The sequence below is a fragment of the Hylaeus anthracinus genome, unplaced genomic scaffold, assembly GCF_026225885.1.
Source record: "Hylaeus anthracinus isolate JK02 unplaced genomic scaffold, UHH_iyHylAnth1.0_haploid 12001, whole genome shotgun sequence".
Taxonomy (NCBI): Eukaryota; Metazoa; Arthropoda; class Insecta; order Hymenoptera; family Colletidae; genus Hylaeus; species Hylaeus anthracinus.
In genome coordinates, this window is record NW_026534348.1 from 7,328,114 (window position 1) to 7,353,118 (window position 25,005).

At 38.1% G+C, this 25,005-nt stretch overlaps 1 protein-coding gene across 2 annotated transcripts in view; it reads left to right on the top strand.

The window, feature by feature from the left end:
• LOC128891141 (lipase member H-A-like) overlaps nucleotides 1-25,005 on the top strand; it is a 222,896-nt gene that overhangs the window by 170,730 nt on the left and 27,161 nt on the right. For both annotated transcript variants that reach the window (XM_054150384.1, XM_054150385.1), the window contains exon 3: nucleotides 22,401-22,523. The gene's annotated coding sequence lies outside the window, so the exon portion shown is untranslated. The remainder of the gene's footprint in view (nucleotides 1-22,400; nucleotides 22,524-25,005) is intronic.

The following is a 25,005-nucleotide window of genomic DNA, read 5'->3' on the forward strand; positions in this document are numbered from 1 at the left end:
AGGAGCCGGAAATGGGGGGTAGCTGAGACGATTCTGAACAACAATTTCCTTTGCAAAAATGTCGGATGAGGCTTCGTTAAAGAGATATTAAGAGAAAACCCCGACCAATCAGAGCGCGCGTAGACCGTTGAAGCGGCCGCGGTAGCGAAGACTACGCGCTAGGCGGCAGCGTACAGGCGCGGCCGTCAGCGCGTAACCTTCGCTACCGCGGCCGCTCCAACGGTCTACGCGCGCTCTGATTGGTCGTCAGCGGCAGCGTCAATGTCCTTCGATGCACGTCGAGGTCACTTGTCGCGTACAGGCGCGGCCGTCAGCGCGTAGCCTTCGCTACCGCGCCCGCTCGGACGGTCTACGCGCGCTCTGATTGGTCGGGGTTTTCTCTTAATATCTCCTTAACGAAGCCTCATCCGACATTTTTGTAAAGGAAATTGTTGTTCAGAATCGTCTCAGCTACCCCCCATTTCCGGCTCCTCCCCGACATTTGGGACACCCTGTATATAGAAAGAGAGAGAGAGAGAGAGAGATTAAAATTTGTCTACAAATGAAAAGTAGCTGACGATAATGCAAGTGTTTTATATTCGAATTGTACGTATAAAGTTAGTTGGTGATTATAATGCTTATTTCTTTGAAAGTGTCAAATGTATATAACTAATCTTTTTCGAGCGTGTACTTTAGAATATTCGCGAAAATTGCAATGCAAATGAGTCGGAATGGAGAGTTTAATTTCGAGAGACTTTCTGGAAGAAAATGAAACGTCTGTTCTTTCTTTCCTCGATTCACAAGAAGTTCTCTTTAAAGTATTTTCTGCTTGAGTTGGTTGTGTTTAATGAAGTGGTTCGTGCACTGTGATTAAAAAAAGAATAAAGTCACGAATATCAATCTCAAGTATCTCTACTTTATAGGAAATGTTATCGATTTAGTCAGTTTTGGACTTTTTTCTTTATTGGGCGCAATAAAAAAAAAAGAGGAAGAGCAATAAGTATCTAGATTAGAAAATACGTAGTATATTGAAATGATTCAATTTCACGTTTCGACGTAATTTTCCAATCGTTATTCTTTATTTATAGGTTACAATTACTCTTTTCTACCCACTACAACTATTACTGTTATAATTACTATTCACCTACTGCTACACTTATGCTCATAAATTACAATAAGTTACACAAATTTGTAAACGAATATCAAAGTATCGAGAGAAATGAAAGCTCATCAGCATCAGTGGCTATTATCAAGAGAATTCGTGCAAAAAAAAACCATAGATCGTCCTAGAAGAAGAAATATTTAAATTCTACATGAATCATCAAATACGAAGTCTCGGTTTCAACAAATTGAATTGAATTCAATTGAATCTTTCGTTTTGGTGCAATATTTAAATAAAAGCATAGGAAGAGGCCAATACCGAACACCTCATCTCATACGCAGTCCGTAGTCAGCATATCTCTCATCCCTTGCGCCAGACAGATTCTCCCTTACCTGGAATGAGCGAAACAATGAACACAGTTAAGCGTAACAGTAATAAACGCAACAGTAAAGTAATGACGTCTCCTATCTTCAAATTACCGGTTCTCGTTATTTTCCGGGAGCAGTTTCAATGCTCCCGGTAATTTTAAATTAACAGCGACGCCACCGTGGAAGATAATACTGTCATCCGTCCGTGTAAAATTTGCTTCTCTCCTCGTTTTCGCGTGGAAACGGTAAGATCGCCGTCCAGGAAATCCCGGTGAAATTGTGACGCTGAAACTCGCTATAAATTAAACGCGACGTTTCACTTCCAACTCGAATTTTCCTTCCAGCGGTTGAAAGGTGCAGCCTCGAAACGAGAACTCCGAGCACCGCTGTCTGGCCAACGGATTTGCCTCCTCGTTCCTATTTTTCCGCGCCCCATACCGCTCCTCTGTCTTGCTGATATTCATTTCCGTCAACTACCAAGCTATTAATAAAGTCCTTTATTCCATCGGTGTTTCGGTTTACCATTAACAACAACTCTTATCGGAGTTTCGCTTGAGTAAGTTTGCCAGCCGTGAACGAACCACGGCGCCAATTGACAAACAGCGAGAAACGTTTGCGGGTTTTGTTCTTCAACCGTATCAGAGGCAGAAAAACCAATCAGCAACAGTGATAAGTGAAATGGTCGATGGGAACATCTACGTGTATTTACTCCGTTCATTCACATGGATATTTTTGTAACTTGATAAATTTACACGAGATGTAAATTGTTTATACGAATGAACTCTCGAGATTCTTAAATAAAATTAACTTATTGGTCGAGACAGTATAGCTGAACGTAACTATTTTAAACACAACAGCTTTTAACTATTTAGTACGTATGGTTAACGGAGACTATTACCACTACATCTTTATAGTTAGAGAGGAAGATGCAAATCAGTTTACCGATATAATTGGTATACAGGGTCTACCTGTCCAAGTTATGCCACCATTTTTTAGGTACTTCCGATAGTGCAATTAGAAAATGTTTTAGCCAAACTTTATCAGTTCTTGGTGAGCTACGTGTTCACATATTTTTATATCTGAAACTATTTATATTTTATATTTCTCTTTATATTCTATATTTCTGTAACTATTTTTATTTATTAAATACCAATATTTATATATAAATTGTTTAAAATATATAACGAATGTGAACCGTTTGTTTTGCTTGCTGTTAGTAACAAAAGAAAACTTCTTTTGTGTCAAGAAATCATTATTAATTTAATGTTTAAATCGATGATTATAATATTTTCACACTGTGTGTCAAAACGGTGTCCATGTAAAAAAAAAAAAAAAAAAACAAATAATTGTAGACCGAAAAGCAAAGAAGTTGGATTAATGCTTCGCTATTCTAGTAATTACGACAGCAAATATAGAGCCAAAGCATGATAGTGCATTTATTCTATCACGATAAGTACACAGTGCTGATTGCACTCCCCTTTCAACGTTTAGCACACGTTCGTGAGAATCACGTGCATTCAGAAGTGGAAGTTTTAACAGGACAAACTTTTTGACGAACGAAATTAGAGACGATGAAATTTAAATGGCTATTAGTGATCGATATGGAAATAGCAAAACACTATCTTGTTCTGTATAATGCTATGCTTTGGACGGATATCGGTGTGCGATTCGAGAAATTCCAAACTGTTCGGGATCACGGAAGCTTCTTGCCCGGACATGGCTGGACGTATTTCAATGCGATCAAGGAATTGTTGTAGCCAATAGTAACGCGATTCAACGTGAAACATTTTGCTGGTCCGATCGTGACGGAAATCTTGATTGTATATCTTTCGTTCAAGCTTAAGTGATTTTTGATCAATCCTTTGACTGCGAAGGGCGTATATATATATACGCCTTCGAGAAATGAGCTTAGAGAAATGCTTACGTTCGTTAAATCAATTTAAAAAAAAAATATTCGCTTATAGGGGATAATGAGACAAAACTTTTCTTATTTTTACAGTTTATTCATAGGGCATTTAGATTCGAAAATAAAAATTCAAATGTTAGAAGTTCGTTGAAAAAATTGAATTTCAGAAAAATGACCCAATTTATCAATTTTTATCTCTGAAATTGAACGTCGGATGAGTAAAGTGTAAATATAAAAAAGTTTCTGGCTCGTTATTACACATGGTGGTCACAAAAATACACCACGAATCTCACGCGTTATTTAGCGCGAATGGGTTGATTTCATTTCGCAATTCCTAGAAAGACCGCTTGTATGCGTACGCTAATGATATAAACAGGCTAACTATGTCCATATTATCCCGAGATAAAGACTCGACATGGAATTCGCGAAGTCGCGTGGCATTCCTCCGATTCCAAAGGTTCGCACATTACAATAATCCCAGGGAATTTCGATGCCTGTTTCCGTATCCGTGCGCTCGGACGAGAATAAAGCTTTCAAGTGTCCGCGCCGCAAGGCAAAAGATCGATGTCGAGCTTCTTGTTCTCTTCCTTTCGCGTCTGAACGATACGCTGAGAGCGCAAGAGAGTGCAAAAATGGCGCGAGCGCGTGATATTGAAAGGAGGGAAACGAATGTCCCGGACGGCGCATCAGAATCGATACGCGACGTCTTGGCAGAAGCGGAGAAGATTGAAAGTGCGTCCAAGGATTGAATCCGTCGAGTCAGAGAAGCTGGAAGAAGGCGGGGGGGAGCCAAGAGGAGAGAAAGGTGATCGCGAAGACAGAGGAGACGAGGACCAAAAGCGGAGAGATGCAGGGACTTGAAGGAACTCGTGCGCGATGGCGCGTGAATCATTCTCTCGATTCGAGTCGCGAGAAAACTGAGATTAAGATTTGTCGTTTGTCTTCCGCGCCGATAGCGCCAATTTATCGAACGTGTCGCTGCATCCTGTCGCGTCACGTCGTTTCGCGTTAGCAACGATAGCAACGCACGGTGAACTTTCGAAGAGATGTTTCTGTGATCGATGTCGCCGTTTTCACATTTATCGTCGCGGCCGAATCTTGGGGGGAGATGTGACTCTCGATGTGCTTACCGTGGAATTGTAGTGGACAGATGGAGACTTTGGAAGATGCTTGCAATTTATTTTTACATTTTTGACAATAGTGAGTAAATGGAGAATTTGTTTAACAATGTTACATCTGAATATTTTCGGAGATACGAGTCATATTGTGAAACAAATTACGTATTAAATAAAAGTCATATGCTTTAGGTGGCACACTTTTGCTATAGTTGACTCAACTTACTCGTATTTAAACTCATGTAGATTGATTCGAAAAACAGTTGGCGGCTTTAAAACCTCGTCGATTAATTAATTGAGGAAAATATACGGGGTCTGAAAGTGTTAAATTTAAGGTGGCATTACGAATCAAAATTGACTGGAAATAATCCGAGGACAAGTAAACTAGTAATAATTACGAAGTGCTATAAATTTGCAAAGAAAGTTATAAAATATCAAGCTGTAAGTTGAGATTTAATTTCAGGAGACGATCGTATTTCTAATGAATATTATTGAAAATATCCAGTTATGACTCCGCTTTGTAAAGTCCTTTCATTCTCTCGCAAACGAATCTTTAATACTGCGAAACACGCACCGTTTTACCGTTCGATATCAAATATTCAAAAATGAATATATCCCCCAAAAAATGGTTGTGAATCATATTTCAAAAAAAAATAGCGATACAGAGAGGTCTGTAAAAATGTAAAATTCCCAGCAGTTATAGTTCCGAAAGCTGGCAAGCGAGCTTCGAGTCAAACTCACGAGCAAACAGTAACCAAAGTTTACCGATATTCCCGGAGCTATGCTTCATTTGCATGCAAAATGGAATAAAATTAACGACGCGATGTAATTTTCAGGGGAGAGTGGTTGATAACTCATCGCGAGTGAAGTTTTCCATTGCGGTGGGCTTTAATTTAGGTTTAAATTTCGGTTACCATGTACACTCGTAATCGCTGATTCAATAAGACCGAGAAGTTCAGCTTTGGTTTGACGTCGTACGAATTACCTCTTTATGCAGTGTTTCGTGTACATCGAATGCAAAGCTTTTCATGAAAAGTAGTTGATCGATTCTCATTGCTTAATACGTTTGACGCCTGTAATAAATAAAAATTAAGTAAATCTGAAATAAATTTTCAGTAATTTCTTAAAATAATGTAAAATTTTCGCTTTTATATCATATTTTGCACTGTCAGTCACCGGCGACTGTCGCGGCTCGAACGAAAAGTTAGTGTCAGTCATCGGTGACCAACGCCTAAACGGGAAATTAAGTGTCAGTCGTCGATAACTGACGTGACACTGAACTTGTTAAAGGGTCTCTCTACTACGAAAACTGGTTAAAAAAATCAAAATTTGTTTGCATTTTTTGATAGCAAAATATCAAATTGAAATGAAATTCCAAAATGATTCAGTTGAAACTAGAAAACTGTCGAAGTTATAGGGCTTGAAATGGAGCACAGGTAGAAATAAAAGTGCGTTTACTGAATACATGCATTTCTTCAAGCTCGCAAATGCTCGAACATGCATTTGACATCTCGAGAATCAATAAACCGGTTTACTTAAAAATTGACACCTACAGTCAGTGTAACAAGTATTCGTACATCAAGCAATTTAAAATAAATGGTTCCTGTACGAATACTTATTATACCGGCTGTACATTAGTAGACGGCGGATGTTGATGCATTTATGGCAAGTGAAAGTATGGAAAAATGTATGAGGACATGCATGAACGCTAAAATAAACAGGGTGTCCCAAAACTCGAGGAGGAGTCGGAAATGGGAGGTAGCTGAGACGATTCCGAACAACAATTTCCTTTGCAAAAATGTCGGATGGGGCTTCGTTAAGGAGATATTAAGAGAAAACCCCGACCAATCGGAGAGCGCGTAGACCGTTCGAGCGGCCGCGGTAGCGTAGGCTACGCGTTGGCGGCCGCGCCTGTACGCGACAAGTGACCTCGACGTGCATCGAAGGACATTGACGCTGCCGCCTAGCGCGTAGTCTTCGCTACCGCGGGCGCTCCAGCGGTCTACGCGCGCTCTGATTGGTCGTCAGCGGCAGCGTCAATGTCCTTCGATGCACGTCGAGGTCACTTGTCGCGTACAGGCGCGGCCGTCAGCGCGTAACCTTCGCTACCGCGGCCGCTCCAACGGTCTACGCGCGCTCTGATTGGTCGCGGTTTTCGCTTAATATCTCCTTAACGAAGCCTCATCCGACATTTTTGCAAAGGAAATTGTTGTTCGGAATCGTCTCAGCTACCCCCCATTTCCGGCTCCTCCCCGACTTTTGGGACACCCTGTATATGATATAAACAATAAGACATTTGTTACTCTGTTACTTTGTTTAGACGATAAGACATACTTTCATTTAACTCTCGGTTATACGTGTTTCGTTTCTTTACAACAAGCGAACACATTTGAAATTCGTTCGTAAGTTGAACGGAACCGAAATGGAAATTTAGCAGTTAATGGGTTAACTGGAAGTGAGAGATTATAATAATGTCTGACTTGACTAGGTTACTTGGACAGATTCTAATCTTCCGCCATTTCACACGTGGCCACTAGCTTCAAGCTGTCGTTGGCAGTTTCACTTACCTTGCAATCTTCTCGCTCAGGTTCGAGCAATGCTCACCCTACCATCGCGTCCATATCGTCCACTTTCAGGTTCCACGTGCATTGCGGGCATTTCTCCCAACTGCATATGTCGCGCTTCCCTTCAAACTGTGCTCTAAGGGATAAATTGATAATTTACGTTCAACGATGATTATCTAATTTCAACCAGATCATTTTGAGAATCACGTAGAAAGTGTATTTTCACTTCTTTGATTTATATGTCGAACGGTACTTGAGATATTGAAGAAAGGCACTTTATCGCGATTTTTTTTCTATTCTCGGTTTATATATTTTACGAATATTGTTTCTTGATTAGAAAGCATAAATGCTTGCACATAAGACAAAAATTTTCATTCCAAAATATAAAAGTGTGTTGAAGATATGAGGTTTCTCCTAGATGATCTTTTAAAAAACGTGGTTTGCGTTGAACGATGTTGTGAAAAACTGGATCATCTGTAATTTAAAATTCTAGCAGATTTTTTTTGGAAATAATTGATTTCCAACATTGATTTCCAGAAATGACGCGCTTATATGAAATTAAAAGTAAACAAAATTTTTTAAACTAAATTATTGCGACGAAATAATTTACTCTAGCTGCGATAAACTATATTTTTTAAAAAAAGAGGTGTAATTTCTAAAAACGCTACTGTATTTTTCAAAATAGATGGTAATCTTCGAAACGTATTATGCATTTTCTTAGAATATTTCAAATGGTACTATGCAATACTTTACTATTTCGTTCGTAACTTTATGAATGTTTATTATTTCGTCCGTGTCTTGTATCAATCCGTTATTAAGTGATAAAGTGTATACCAAATAATATAGTAGACAGCTGCAGGATTATGGGAGTACAATATTCTTGGCCCTTTTTACAATGAATGAGTTTGATCCGCTTGGAAACAATCACTCCCTGAAACGCTCTCAGGTGGCAGAAGCCCAATTAATTATCTCGCGCGAGGTTCGTTAAATGGATTGTTACTAGACTGTTAAATCCAGACTGAACTCTTTAACGGCTCTCGAGTTTTTCTCACATTCGTTTCGCAAGTTTTTGCGTAACGAGATTTAATCGAGCTTTTTTATTCTACCAGCCGCGTCGTACTTTTGATGACGTCTCACACGAAAATTTATTAACTTCATTTAGGTTTTTTGCAATTAACTCTTTGGCGAGCAAGCATCTCTGGGAAATACACACGATTTATGAGTAAGCTTTGTTTTGTAACATAAACAGTATTTTATTTCTTATACAGGGTGGGGGAAAAGTATGGAAACCCGTAGATATCTCGCGAGTTTAGTAATAAAACGAAAAAAACCAAGGTCAGACCTTGTATAATTTTTAAAGAGGAATCCAATGGTGTCCTTATATTTGACCTTGAACTACATTCTCAAGGTCATTTCAAGGTCAACAAGATTCGAACAAACACTTTATAGTACCTCACTACAACTACTTTAAAAAAAATTAGGAGGATCCGCAATTCTTTCCTTTTCCTAGCAATCAATTCAGAAATAAGTATCGCACATAAAATGCTTGATCCTCTGTCTCATTTTAATTAAAAAGAATTGAAGTCGATATCCGTTGCAGTTTCAGAAAAAAAAGAAACAGCTTGTTTGTACTTTATTTACAATTTAAACAAACAGGGGAGCCCCTTGCTTTCCTTACCAGCCAACATAGGAAAACGTATTACACATCAAATGATTAGTTTCTATCTAATCTAATTTCAAAAGAATTGGAGTCGAAGTGCATGTTTTTGAAAAAAAAAAAAAAAACAAAAACAAATATACACGTCGAATCGAGTAACTTTCTCCATTTTCGAAGTCGGTTAAAAATACATATGTAGCAACGTTTTCTTGGGTTCTTGGATTTCTTGGGTACAATTGCGCATCGAACGGCAAGTGCGATAGAAATTATTGACGAATGGAATTCTTGCACCATGATACCCGAAGACCACGAAACAGAGAAACCAATTTCCAGTAAACTTACGAGAACACATTCGGCGATACTTCATCCTTTATTTTACCCCGCATGAAGCACAAGCGTCCTTTACACGGTGGAATTCTTTCGAGATCCATTAAAGGCTACATACCCTCTATCTCGTTCCAAGATTAAATTACGGGCTGCTCTCCACGGGATATCTTCGAATGCTTCGTTGATTCCGCACAGTCTTTGGGCATCCACGGGAACGAAGGAAGAAAATAAAAGACCGAGACAGGGTACGCGAACATTTCGCTATAATTTCGATATACCGGGTCCTATGGAGCGATTCTAAGGATTCCATGGGAAGCCTTTCGTGTACCGAGGATCGCTTTGACTTAATTGAGTCTAGCCCCGTGAGGATTATCCGCGAATTTCGGTTCCCTGGCCTTAATCCTTGCGTTAGAGCCAATTCGCTGGGAATTGTCTTGTACGCGTCGCTGGCGTAAAAGATACAGGGCTGTGGAATCTCGGAGGGTCGTCCTCCGTGGAGGATGCGACGAATTAAGGATGTCGACGGATAACGGAAACGAGTGTTAACAACAGGCACTCGCATAGCCTACGAAAGAGTTACATAGGCTTTGCTGCTTTGTGTGGAGTTAAAGAATGGATTAATATTATCTCTGCATTCTTAACCCTTCGAAGGGCGTGTATCAATTTCTAAAAAAAAATCAGCTTATAGGAGATGATGAGACGAAACTTTTTATATTTACAGTTTATTCATGAAACGCTCGGTTTCGAGTATCTCCTAAGTTTTCGATTTTTGTTTTGGAAATTACACGTCGTACGAATAAACTGTAAATATAAAAAAGTTCCGTCTTACTGTACCCTTTAAGCTATTTTTCTCAAGTTCACATCTTCCGTGGATATTAGATCTTCCAGTAAAAATCGTCCCGCAGTCAAAGGGTTAATTATTGGTTATTTCAAAGGGATATACTCGTTTTGTAGGGTAATTAGTAGGCCATCCTTTGAAATTCTTTTAGAAAAAAGTACAAAACATATAGGGTGAGTTTTCTAAACAGAATATACGTTCTAACATATCACAAGCAAAAGATATATCAACTGAATTATGGTCAGGTATACATTGCAATAATTAATAAAGTACTATAGTGTCATCAATACGAGTCACTGTATGTATTCAATACCATTTGTGTTTTATTAAAAAATAAAGTACTATAGTGTCATTAATACGAGTCACTGTATGTATTCAATACTATTTGTGTTTTATTAAAAAATAAAGTACTATAGTGTCATCAATACGAGTCACTGTATGTATTCAATACTATTTGTGTTTTATTAAAAAATAAAGTACTATAGTGTCATTAATACGAGTCACTGTATATATTCGATACCATTTGTGTTTTATTAAAAAAATAGAATTCTGAAGTCCCCTTTGACCCTTTATTTAACGTTCAGTGCTAGTGTATACGTATGTTTTGACATCGGCAATTGCCTTGCCTAAAGCGAGGAAGATAAATTCCTTCGCGCGAATTCTGGTCTGGATTGCCTTTGAGATCGATAACGCTAATGCAATATTAATTCGTCCCATCAGAGCTGCCGGTACACAGATCCATTGGGAAATAATTACAATGGAATCCGGTGGTTAGCAGAAAAGGGACGTCCGAGTGGTTGCGGAACAAAGACGTAATTAATTTTCTACTTGCGCATTATCTGTCTATTGTAGTTGTAATAGAATTGTCTACAGACGGTGTAACGTTTGCACGTAAGCCGGCGCACCAAAAGCGGTCAATTAATTTTACTTCAGCGCCGGGCTTCGTCGGGGCCACGGAAATGTCTTGAGTTGCACAAAGGGATTTCTGTTTGAGGATATCGTTCGGAGCGTAGGTGTAGGGGAGAGTTGCCAAAATCATACCGCTTGAGATAGTCAATCTTATACCTCCCATTTGGTGCCAATTCGTGCGGAAATTAATATTGGATATTGTAGCTTGGCCTTTAGGATACTCGTTATTACAAGCTTTAGGATATCTATTAATACAATTTTTTTACTAATTGGAAGAACAAATTGATTCGTTAGAAGTTTAAGAACCTCGTAACGTATCGTAAAAGATACTCCTAAATTGCAACTGAAAGTTTTCAAAATTGTGTTTCTTTTAGGTATTACTTCAGTTTCAATTCTAATAGTTATAGACTCCGAACATGACGGAACATGATGAATAATTACAATAGAGATTCCCGTATCCGATGGCTAATATTCATAGAAATGCTATTTTTATTTCAACGAAATAGACTTAGTATATAAATAGTAAAATCACATGTGGTTTCATAAAACTACATTTATAAAATCTACTTGTTAAAATAATAATAAAGTGGTCTCGTTTCCTTTTCGTTTTCAAGAAATACTGAACCTATTTAACAAATTCGAAAATCGACAAACTTGCGTTGTCGTATTGGTTTTCGTATTATTTTAACAGCGTTAATGACTACATCGAATGTCATTTTGTATTTTTGCATATTTTTAGTCAAATTCAAACGTCTTCGTATGTATTATTCTACAATACGTTGTGACATTTATTATGAATTTATCGGTTAAGTTTCTCAATCTTTATCCTTCTTATCCTTTGTCCTTTCTTGTTTTCTTTTCTTTATGTGATTTTTGTGCCTCGACAGACTTAATTTCTTTCTTCTACGCTTTCCAATTTCTTGATTAGATGGTTGCCACCGTACCGATTCATGTCGCGAAGGTTCAAAAGTTTTAATGCTTCCGTCAACGATGTCGTTTACATACTTTACTCCATAGGTTTCTCTCATCGTGTGAACTTCTCAATCAAACTGTTGTAACTTTATCAATTTCATGAATTTTCCAATATAACTTTGAAGGCATAGGCTGCATACTCTATACGTACAGACAACATAAACAAAATTCAACTCGTTCGGTCTTCTAGAGTAGAAAGACTCGTGCAATTTGCTGCAACTTCATTTCTCGAGAGTTTAGCGCAAGACGAGTATTTATGTCAATATATCAGTCGAAAGTAGACCAAAAGTTAAAACTCCCAAACTTTTTTTGTGGGAAAATTTGTCAATTTTCGCAGAATTGTATCTCTGAAACTGAGAGGGCTACGGAGCTCCAGCGCATCTTAAATTGTAGGAAATTTTATCTACTTAAAAATAGGTAACAATTACTTTTCTCGGTAGGATACTCCTTTGGTGACTTTTTTGCGAAAAGCTGAAAAAAATGCGAAAATTTCGCAGTTTATCGGCTGTAACTCGGCTGGCTCACGTTTCTGAGGGTTGCAAATATAGATTTATACTATCCGGGTGGTTCCTAACAACATGTCAAGAAAGCAAGTTTACAGTATTCTATACAATGTTTGGCAAAAAAATTGTCCAATATGGCTAACCTAATCGTTGTCTTAACATGTATACAACGGTGCGTTGCATGTGGACTGCGGTCGTGACGGTGATAGAAAAGTCGATATTCTGGGCTGTAGCATTCGTGAAAGAAAGAATATTCGGTCGTTTCAAGCGAATTGAGATTGTACATTCGATCAAGAACCAGAAACGTTTTCGAGTGCAAACGAATCGCGGTTCATTCATGAAATGCATTGCGCGCTTATACAGCGCGTTAACTGAATCGGTGAGAATGAATCGCGCGCAGGCGATACTCGAGAAGGAGAAACGACTATGGAAAACGTGATAGCGTGATCGAGCATCGTTCTGATAAACTTTTGATCTATTCTCGACGACACAGAGCAGTCCACCCATTTCAGTACAAATACGGACTTGTAGGACGTAATAAACAACTTCTTACGACGTCAACCTGTGACAATAAGCATTCTTCTTGTTGCAAATTGAAGTTTTTTTGAAAAGTTTACATCCCGTAATTTTTTGTTAAATAAATATCGAAGTTGTTTTTATTCTATTAGTTTCGTTATGGTTCATATATCTCCAGTCAGATTGCAATCACTCAAGGTATAAGTTTTGAGTCACAAATTATTGCAAAAGAAGATCGTAAATTTTCTTTCTGAAACACCAAATTTAATATCACTTTTTATTATCGAAATAATTAACCGCCGGTAAAAACAGAAATTTATCTTTAATTCATTCGCTACCGACTACGAGACGTTTCGTAATTCAAATTGATTGCAATCACTTAAGGGATGAGATTTCATTTTGAAACACCAAATTTAATATCACTTTTCATTATCAAAATAATTAACCGCCGGTAAAAACAGAAATATATCTTTAATTCATTCGCTACCGACTACGAGACGTTTCGTAATTCAAATTGATTGCAATTACTTAAGGGATGAGATTTCATTTTGAAACGCCAAATTTAATATCACTTTTTATTATCAAAATAATTAACCGCCGGTAAAAACAGAAATTTATCTTTAATTCATTCGCTACCGACCACGAGACGTTTCGTAGTTCAAATTGATTGCAATCACTCGAGGGATGTGTTTCGAGTCACAAATTATTGCAAAAGAAGATCGTAAATTTTCTTTCTGAAACACCAAATTTAATATCACTTTTTTATTATCAAAATAGAAACCTAGATTACACACCTGCATTAAATCTTGGCGGCCAAGGCAGAAGAGTTTAAATTTGCCTGGCAGTGAATGGGTTAATTTCTGGCTCTTTTTGCGAATCGGTTGTCAGGTGACTCACCGTTTCGTGCACAGGCGCGTCACCAGGCGATGATGCGCCGGCCTCGACACGGAATTAGGGTGAAGGGTGGAGAAATCATTTCCATGGGGATGCCTCCCATACGTATCCATTAAGCCCAGCACTCCGGCGCAACCTTTGTGCCGGGACTCGGGCTTCCACCCTCTGCTCGGTTTCCGTTCCAGCCTGCATGCGTCAGAATTCCGTTGGCACAGCCCCGTTACGGGCAACTAATGTGTTTATGCATTTGCGCGGCGCTTCCGTGCCGCGAACCACCGTCGTCGCGCGTTTCGCCGTTTGTGCGCCAACGTGACCACGCGTCTCTGCACGTTGCGATTCGTGTAAACGTCCAGATTCTGATATATGGGGCGATGATGAATGTGCGGGGAACACTGCGATTCCGAACAAGGAAGGAAGGTTGCACTTCGTACCACGTTTGTTACGTTGATGAAGAAACGCTTCGCGAAAGGAACATCGTCCCTAGTATTCTAAAAACATGAAAGTTGGCAATTGAGAGGTTCGGTCGAAATGTTGACATATCGACCCCCTAAGGCACGCGGTTTAAAATAAAAATAAAACTCGAGCTCTACAGAAGAACAATGTCAACAGCTAACGCGTTACGAATTGCATGAATTCTCTTTCCACTTATTTAGCGTTTTGCGTTTTACCATTTAGCGTTGGTACACAGCGCTGTCATCCGAATGAAGAACTTTATATAAAACACTAAAGCCAAGCAAAAGGTGGAGCAGTTAACCTCTCTAACTCGCGAGAGTTATCATAATTCGCTAAAGTAATTTTCACGTGGAAATAATATTTCCATCGTCGCATTCGAGCGAATCTAGCTAGTTGACTAATAGATTTTAGAAGCTCCGACAGAGCGCAACGTCATTCAGACACTTCTAAAGGGAGCAGGATCGAGACGATTATCGTCATTACCATCTCGTTAATGTCGTCATTCGCGTCGTTATCGTAATCGCGCATCCCCTTGCGGTTTATTATATTCACCGGTACGCGAGCGAGCGCACGCGATCTCCGGCCTGGTGGTGGATTGTCGCGTGAATAAGGATGAATGTGGCGGGCTAAAACGGTAGCTGCACGTAAATGCAGAAAGTCAGTTTCTCGTCGACGCGATGAAGAAATCTTTTCCTCCGCCCTCTGCCGCCGCCCCCTATCCACCTTCCATGATTCCGGCGCGTTTAATTCTACTCGAATATCCCGTGAACGAAGAAGGCTACGACCTCAATGGGGAGCGAGTCTGTTCATTGAAAACACGGATACGTTCTTTCACGGCAAGACGTTGTTCTTTTGTAGCGGACAATTCGAGTCAGAAAGATTCTGACGGCTCGTTGTCGCGAGGTGACTTGAATGCGCGAGCCATCAAAATCAAAAATTAGGACGGCCCGGGGTAGGGATGGGTTCAATTTCAATACGTGCTTCCAGTCGATACTATACTTGTGGTTTTGCTTCGCGAGTCGTAATGCTGACATGCTGGAATATTTACTGCAATTCAACCTTTTATTTTACTAGAAAAATGAATGTACTGAGAATATACGTACAATGCGTACATCTGTCATTTAAACCATTAGACAATAGTAATAGATTCGAAGATGTTAGTATAATGTTTGTTCTAATTCAAACGTAAATCAAATTATAAATTACAGAAAAGGACTTTGGTATAATTTTGATTAAAAATAAAATGACCACAACTAAAAACACAGTAAAAATTCATACAAATGCGTGTCTAATTACGATTTAAAAAATGCTGAACCGAAAAATACGATACTAGCTCATCAGATCTAATTATTAATTTCAAAAATAAGGGAAAAGGTTTCGCAAGAAGAAAATACAAGTATTTAGTAGGTAGATTCAATGTGACTATAATGGTTTAACATATTCCAAAATGGTAGGGCTTGCAACTGTGTTGATTGTGCTTTGAATACGTCGAGGCACTTGTACAGATACGCGTAGGATTTACCATTGTTCAGCATTTCTGTGTGATACGAGGTGAATGGAGAGAGCATCAATATCGGTAAAATTTGTGCGTTCAATATCAGCGAAATCACGTCCGTTTATGTGAACAATATTTCGTCGTTACGAGTTTCATTGACCCATCGGGAGCGTTCATTTTAATGTCGGCTACATCATAACGTGCACAAACATGAACTACCCTGAAAGTTACGGTTTGTGCAAGAATATGCTGCCATAAATCGGCAAGAATTAGTGTAATATTTTTTCAATATTTTGAAAAGTATCTAGAGAAGAGCAGAAGATAAAGTATTATTTAAAAGGAGCCTTAAAAGGTTAAAAATGAATATAGCTTTTTTTTTTTTTAAATTAACCGAGATGTTAAAATTTCATCATGAAGACAAAACTGTGTTCTCCATACGAGTTGAAAATTATCATTTTTCCGAAAGGTTCATGCGTCGTTGGTTCATAATCCCGAAAACGTGGCTGGACATGAAGATCTACGCGGACAGGTCACCGCTCCACTTAAAAAGCGTATGTCAAATACGTTAAAGCACTTTTACGAGCTCTTTAATGGATCCAGCAGCAGAACGGATTCGGAAATGCTATTCAGGGTGATATTTCGTTCATACTTTTCTCGTTTATCTTTTATATATTTTTTTCAGACACGTTTTGTGAACGTTTCTATGTCATTTCCTTTCGAAAAGATGTTAAACTATTACAATAAAGCGAACCCTGAATGTTTAAAAAGAGTCAACGGTAACAGTATCACAAAAAAACCCAACGATATAAAATCAGTTCGTGGATCAGGATCGCTTTCATACAGGGTGTCCCAAAAATGTTGGAGGTCCTTGAAAGGGATGCCTCGAAGGGTGATTCGAAACAACTTTTTATTTAGCGAAAATGTTGTTGACATCCTGTATATGTCGAAATAACAATGCTTGGTCCCGAGAGAGTGACGAGAATCAAATCATAATTGTGTTTCGCTCCTGCTTCTCGTTTTCATGGCGTGGCTTGAGTTTATCGCAAAATTCGTTGGCACGTGTTTCCGGTGCACCAGCAGCAATTATTAGAGAATCGACGCGGCTGATAATCAACTGAAAGAACGCGAAGATCCGATCGGTCGTTTGTAGGAAGATCAAGAGATTCCGCACTGAGAACAGGAAATGAATAAAACATAGGATATTACTTCCCGATCGATTCTCGGTAGATTATACCGTTTCCCCTCCCCCCCCCTCCCCTCCCCCATTTCCCCCCTCGTAATGGCATCGGAACTGTACGAAGTAATTCGAACGTTCTCGTTGTAAGTGCGCCATTTGCAGTGGCGGCTCGTTAGCAGCCATTAGCATCGCTGCCGATACTAATCGATGCAAACAACGCCAACGACAGAGAATATTCCTACTCGAGTCGCGGCGACGCTGTTTAACTTTCCCGATTACCTAATAATTTAACGGGGAACAACGACGTGGCGCGAATCCGTTGTAATTGCGTCGATACGCTGATGGAATTAACAGTAGTCGTTGAGCAAACGTACGTTCGACGTTACCGTTGACGTTTCGTTTCGTCACAGCGCGCCGAACTTACCTACAATTGCGATCGTGTTTGCCCGTGGAGCCAGTACACCGATGTTGGTACTGTTAGCAATCGAATTCCACGATCGATTAGCGCTTTTGATTGCACATAAGGTGACGCAAACAGGGCACTCGTTATCCGTATGGAATATCATTGTCCACCTGGTGAAGATCCCGACGATTGTTAGCAAAATTAAATGTACATCTGGAGAAAATACTAAATATGGATATTTAACTCTTTGCGTCGTATTGAATTTAGACATGGCTGTCGCACTGGTTGAAGTTAAACGAAACATTTAAACTTGAAACTTGTTTGTTATTTCATGTTTAATTTTTCATGTAAAAAATATTTCATGAAAAAAGTATCGAATGAAAACACGTTACTGTCCGTTCCTATCCCAATAGTGAAGTAGGGGGTTGAAACTTGATATAAATTGTTTTTTTTTTTTTTTTTTTTTTTGTGTAGAAGTAACACTTCATGTGTCACAAGTACACTTTAACATGCAATTGTTTTGTACGAGGTTTTGTTTTCGAGAACACAATTTTAGCAATGACAGTTCGTCGATATGAATTCGAAAGATGACGTGTAGCAAGTTTCATAGTCACGGTATAGAATATCAAATAACAAATTATATCATTTCAATTGAAACTGTTAAACTTATAATTGCGATCGAAGTTAAAAGTTAATCAAATGTTTATTAATAATAATCTTGTATATCGTATTGCTGTACGAAAACATCCCGTGGTCCCTGTCGAGTAGCGGCAGGACCTGCCATGCTTAGTAGGAACAGTTGCAGGTGTAACTGTCAAACTGTCAGATTCCGACTGGCAGCCGAACTGTTAACATGCCTGTATTATCCAGGAACTATTAATTCTATTGCATTACGTTGTTGTTGTTGAGTTATGGTTTAAAATAGAAACCTAATGTATGAATTATACTTTTATATATATTCTGTTGGCAGTTTTTTAAAGTCAGGACGTGCAATATAAATGGACGTTGCAATATGTAATGGTTCAACTTCCATCGTAAAATTTTCTTCATATCCAATGTATTATTTATACTTCATTCGGTACATACTTGATTGGCATTTATGCCACCCTTTGGACAGAAAAAGGATTACATCTGAACAAGGTTATCAAATTTTTACGAGGTGTCTATTTCTGCGAGGTCTCCGACGTCGATTTTAATGAAACTTTGCAGGCTGCACACCGTCTAAAAATACGAGACACGTATTTCTTTTTAGCCGTGGTAACTCAAATTTAAGGGATGAAGCTACCCTCCAAACTTTCGCGCCTCTGGTGCTATCTCGAAAACTATCGGAGATACGAAGAAGTTTCTTCAACAAGATTTTTATGACTTTCTACGGAAACAACACCATGTACATGTCGATAAAAAGATTGAATAAAAACAATTCCATCGTTTTCATTTTCAAAATTACTGTCGTTTTTATAGAAAATAGAAAGTAGGTTATTCGAATCCTGATATTCTAATGAATAATAATTGATATGTTTTTACAAAATGGTTGCACGTATAAAATATTCAATAAAGCACTTCGTACAATTTCGTTCTGCATGTATGTTACTCAACTAATTAATACATTTATTTTAACGACACCAGCATATTTACAAATAACTCTTCTATTGTATTTTCCGCTTTATTGTTACTTGTACCGTTCAACAAAGTCGACGCACCCTGTTATCTGTACCTTAACCTTACATCGTTCTAAATAATCGCTAAACTTATGGTGGCCAATTATGTTGGAAGATGTAACGGTTTACAAAGGTTTAATGTAAAGTCAGGTACGCGTCTGACTAATTTATTTACACAATTTACACGGTTCGAAACTCAAACCCTCCTAGACTTTTAAGTGGGGTAGTTCCTGACTCCATAATAGCCTGTAGAAAGTCAACGAGCCCCTTGCGAGTATTCGTAGGTCCAATCGCAGTCGCAATGAAATATAGTCCTTCTGAAAACTCTATTCACGTCCGAAGTTTCGGAGTTTCTAGTCGATGGAAAATACATGGGAGCTTTACGTTAATTGCCATCAAAAGCTACTATTTCAAGTTTAATTGATGCAAATATTGATGTCGTTACAAGAATAAATTTATTTTCACTTAGAGTAAAAAGTAAAAGTTTAAACTTACTTTCAATTTATACATAACGCGATAAAATATAATATCTGTACTAATATTGTAAAGAGGTGAAGTTTGTTTGTTTGCTTGTATGCAAGGGGGTAATATCCGGAACTACTGAACCGATTTAACAATTTTTAGTTAAAATAATTCATGCAAATAGGACAGGGCCTAGTAGATAAGATAACTTAAAAAAATTTCTAATTTTCCAAGTCCTCAAGGAAAAAAAGTCTTTCACAAAAATATTTGAAAGTAATCGTACACAAGGAAGGAAAAAAGTCAGTCCAGCATATCTTATTTAAATATTATACATGCAATATACTTAATTATTAAATATATTTAAATATATCGAAAATGTCCTGTCGACATACAAGTAAGATCTCTCAACTAATCCCTTAAACTTGTCATTAATTAAGGGTTACTTTGTTTAAATATTGGCCAGATATTATTCTATCCAATAAAATTTACCGTACAAAAACTGACAGCTTCGAATTAATATATAAATAGAATGATATGCCTGTACACACAAACTAATATTATATTTTCCTGAACATGTGTTACATTTGTGTTAAAATTTACATGCATGTCGTTGAACGGATCCCCATATTAAGGCGATAGTTTTTATAAATATTTTACGATAAAGCACGTAACTAATGCAATTCTGAACTTCTATTTTTGATCTCAGAGCTCCATATATCAATTTTCGACACGACAGTTCCAAAAATAATATCACCGAGAGGTCCACTCGCTACAAATAATTTCATTCCAGTGATAGTGTACAAGATTTGTAGACCGTCTCGTCCGTTTTTAACCACGATGAAACACACTGCTTCTCTGCTCCTTCATCCCGTGAATCTTCCGAATCTGGCTGAATGGTAGGGAGAACGGGAAAGATAAAGGCGAAAAGAATTTCAACTATTAAATTATAGAAAATTACGCTTCCCCCGGCCGTCGCGATGGTTTCTGCTTTTTCTTTGGCTTCCAACGAGCCATTTCTCTCGCGCCAATCCTTTAACCCTCCGTTTCTCGTTTTATTACCTTCGATTCCGGACAACCCCTCTGCCCGTCCCCCGGAAGTTACAACTACGAACGGGGGAACAAAAGGAATCGTTACCCTCTCCCCCCCCCCCCGTTTCGCCGCGTTCCTTCATCGACTACTTTGTTATGATCGACCAAAGTTATAGCTCCTATCATCCGCGTGCTTTTCCATCAAGAATAATTGGCCAGCGTATATTCTTCGTTTTAAAGTGAATTCCTCACAGGAGGAAAGTAAATTCAGTGGATCGTTGATCTAGACAGGGAGTGAGAAATCTTTCGTAATGGGAAAAGTCTCGTATTACTTTCTTTTATAATATTTATTAAATGTTGAAATGGGTATAGAGTAAATTGATATAATGTAAAATAATCGTATATTCTTTTTACGTTTCAAAATTGGTTACCTGCGTAATTAAAGATGGTTTCTTGTTAGACGAATATCTGATTCAACACACATTTTTTTCTCACGGAAAGAGAAACAAGACGTCGATAATGAGATCTGGTACGTTGCGAAATTAATTTGATTATCGACACTATGGAATTGTCGCCATTGGCGTTATCGAACTAGTTATCCAAATTATTCGTTAATATTAATGATGTTGCATATATTGAAATCAATCCTAACGTATTGGGATAATTAGAGAAATTATGCACTTTCGATCAATTAATTTTCTCCGATGGAATCAGATCATCAGAAATAATCATTCGTATTAAACGGAACTGCAGCAAGACAGATGTTGGTATCGAAGTGCAGGTTCGCGTAATTAATGGACTTGCAGTGTAGCCTCAGCTATTATAATCAAATTTGTTCTTTATTGGCCAGTTCTCTGCGCTATACGATTAATCATGACGTTGTAATTCGGGTAATTTACTCTAATTTACGAACTATGGTATATAGGTACATAGGTGTATATAGGTAGGATATTTCGATTCATATGTGATCACATAGCGTAAATCGATTATGAATTATAAATCATTGGTAATTATATGCTGGCTATCCAGTTGCCCAGTGCGTATTTTATAGGTCTTCTTCGGTAATTAAACGTTTCACGAGGCTTTCCATCTAGAGAGGTTTTCTATATTTCCATTGTAAGAGCAAACCTCATGTTTCAAAGGTAATAAGCAGATTAAATGTTAAATACTATATACGATATATTTTTTTTTTGTACTGTTGTTGGATAATTTATTGCAGATTACTTACTTTATGGCACCGATAGTAGTTTTTGATGTATGTATAAGAAGTGACTAAAAATTGAGAAATCCAAACGTGTTATTCTACGATAAATATAATTGAACTTTGAAAAATTAAACAGCTTTGAAAGGGAGTGTTAATTAGTTAATTATTATTAATTACAATTTAAAGAAATTGATCGGTTGCAATTGAATTTTGTTCCAATTGACGGTTAATTATAACTGAATGTAATTATCATCGACGATACAATTATCAATTATAATGAACCTTCAATCGCAGCGAAATACATTGCAAATTAAATTTTCAATTGATCGATTCACTGATTAAAAATGTAATTGCTTAATGCCCAACACTGCCATCAATAATGGTACGAATTATCAAACGAGTAACATTTTGCTTTCTATCAAATTATTGCGTACATATTAAATACAATCTTTCTTTATACATAGACATTTATACATTTCATTGGTCAGATGAAACAAACGGAAAGAAAATCGTACGACTAAATTTATTTTTCACAATTTTCATCGTTTGGTATCAATGTTCACATCGAAGCCTGCCTCGAAAACTAAGCAGGTGTGGAATGAAAGGAGAAACGACGGAGTAGGTTTGAAGGATTTAAACTCTTCTACGAATCGGATGAAAATTGCCTGGGGAATTCGTAGCCGAAAAGTGCGCCACGTGTTTCGAAACTAGACTGTCGTTGAAGCCTCGACACCTGTCGAGGAGAGCCCTCGACTCGAGGGGTGCGTAACCCCTTCGCAAGGCTAATGCACTTGTCCGCGATACTTTTTCAGTCTTCGCTCCCCTATTGTGCCGCCTCTCAGCACCGAATTTTTTCTTTCCTTTTCCAGAGCACAGCTGCAAGGACTTCCGGTGCACCCAGAACGAATTCTGCATCGAGACGGACCTCATTTGTGACGGTGTGAATCACTGCGGCGACGGTTCTGACGAGGCTACCTCCACCCTCTGTGCCAGTAAGTTCTAATTACCAGCGATTCATTTACGAGAACTCCTACCCCCTTCAGGAGCGAGGCTACATTCATATTTCAAACCAAATACGCCGCGGGCAAATTGACTTTGTAATCGAACTTACGTCTCATAGTGGCGGGCAGAATGTTAGCCTCGTCTCCAGGGATTTCAGAAATGATATAGTCAGAATTAGACATTTTGTTGCGTTAATGGGTGCATTTAGATATGAGCTTCAGGTAATCCATTTAGTAGAAAAGAATTCAGAACGGAACTTAAGAAAAAGCTGAAAAGGATACATATCGTATTTTACGTAATTTTATATAAGAAGTACGATAATTTTCTTCTGTCAGTGGTATAATTGCCACGTGTCGCTGAATCTTAAATTGTTTACTTTGTCACAAATTCTTTACTTTGTCAGCGGTAAACTATATTAAGACCATTACAATGACGAAAGATTTGATTTCGTGGGAGCTTTGAAAACCTTCGAATCTATCGCAGTCAAACTAAATATAAAATCAAAGTCATCCCTTAAAAACAACTTTTTTTAAACGCATTTGATAGACGATCGATAATATGCATGATTACCGACCGATCGGCGATTGACAAAAAGAGGTCGCAAGGTGTCGCGACCTATATTCAAAAAAGTCTTTCTTTTTTGTCAACTTTATTTCATCCACCACGATTTCAAAATCATTGTTTTAAAATTAATAATATACCGGATCAAAAAATTATTCGCACGCACAGTTTTTTGAGAATAACTGTTTGTAAAGAGATAATGCTTTGATATAACGTACGTGTTTTAATGCTTCGTTATAGACAGGAAAAATACGTTGACCTAGAAATATTAATAATCTACCGTTCGAAAATAATTTAAAGAAAACAAAAATTTCGTAGTCAAGAAAGTCTTCGCAAACACATCGATATTTTTTCACAGTTATGATTACAAAATATATTTTTAATATTTTGTAATCGTTCTTTTAGCCTCAACGATCGCTTGTAATCGTCTTGGAATTGACCCTAGAAGTTTTTTTGTGATATCGGCTGAAATTTCCGACCATTCCTTGATAAGAGCAACTTTTATCATTTTTATTCGATATTTTTCTTTTTCTGATCTGCAAGTCTAAAATATGCCACAAATTTTCTATAGGATTTACATCAGATGATTGAGTAATGGAATAGTGGAGTAATTACTTGTTTAGCCACGATATATATAAGATTCATTCTTTTCTTTTTTTGTGGCGGTGCAATCATTATCTTGCTGGAAATATTTTTTTTTTTTTGTCATACTGTACGTGACTATGAGTGATCTAATAAAAATACCAGTCTTTGGTAATAATGCGTCAAACAAATCCAAAAAGCTTCAAAGATACGTGAAAGACAAGCCACGAAACGTATTCCCAATTTCACTATAGAAAACTTATCTTTCTATGCACTTTCTTTTTAACAATAATTTCTGAGGAACGTATTAAACACCAGTGTTAAAAAAAGTATCTGGGTGTAATAAATAACCTTGCTGTATCACTGTTATGATTGTTCTGAGACATTTTTGAAAATTTTCACTTTCTGCACATACAAACAGATATTCCAAGTAACCGTCAATTACATTTGATCCATTGTAATGGCGAAATATGTAATTTTTTGGGAAATTCGAAAGAAAATATGAAAAACTCAGGACCTACCAACCTTGCTCGTCGTGACTATCGCGTGTCATTAAATTTGATACGTTTCGTTTTGTTCTGATTTCCCCTGTACTTCGCTCAAGCGTCGCGTAACCGCGGTGTAGCTGAAGCACCGTGTCTCTGTTGAACTTTTCGTCGTTTTTGCGATACGGTAGCATGTCGCGGCCTCTAATGATAAAAAGCAAAGTATGCCGCGCTCTATCGATCTCCCGATTCAACGAAACTGCGTGCACGTCTCAGAGCTCGGTTTCTGTGCTGGCTGCGCGGCAGAACACATTGTACGACGCCCCGGGGAATTAATTCTCTTTCGTTGTCAGTTTACTTGACATCTGGCAGGTAGTTGAGCCGCCATTGCTATTTTAATCGAGTCCGTCTAGCTAGCCGTTAGAAAAGGAACCGCGTCGTCGTAGCATAAATAGCTACATTGATAAGGACGTTACCGTTCACGAATCGCGAGAATAACATCTGTATGCAGTTGTACGAAACGCACGAACAAAATCGTTCTTTAGGGTGGAGATCTGGGGCTGTGTTCCAAGATAATTAAGTACAGCGCTAGAAACAAACGTAGGCGTGCAATTTGTCTGAAACTTAACGGCTTGTAGCTTAATTCTGTTAATGGAAGCTCTTGTTACGTCTGAATGCTCATGGAATTCAATTCTGTAATTTGACGGTTTGTTTGGGTCCGTAGCGTGGGCTCACCGACGTGGAACTTCCAAGAAATGGAGTAAGAAGTAAATTAATGTACACTTACTGACAAAAGTTAAGGAAGAAAATAGTTATTCAAGCATGGAACCTGATAATGTTGTCG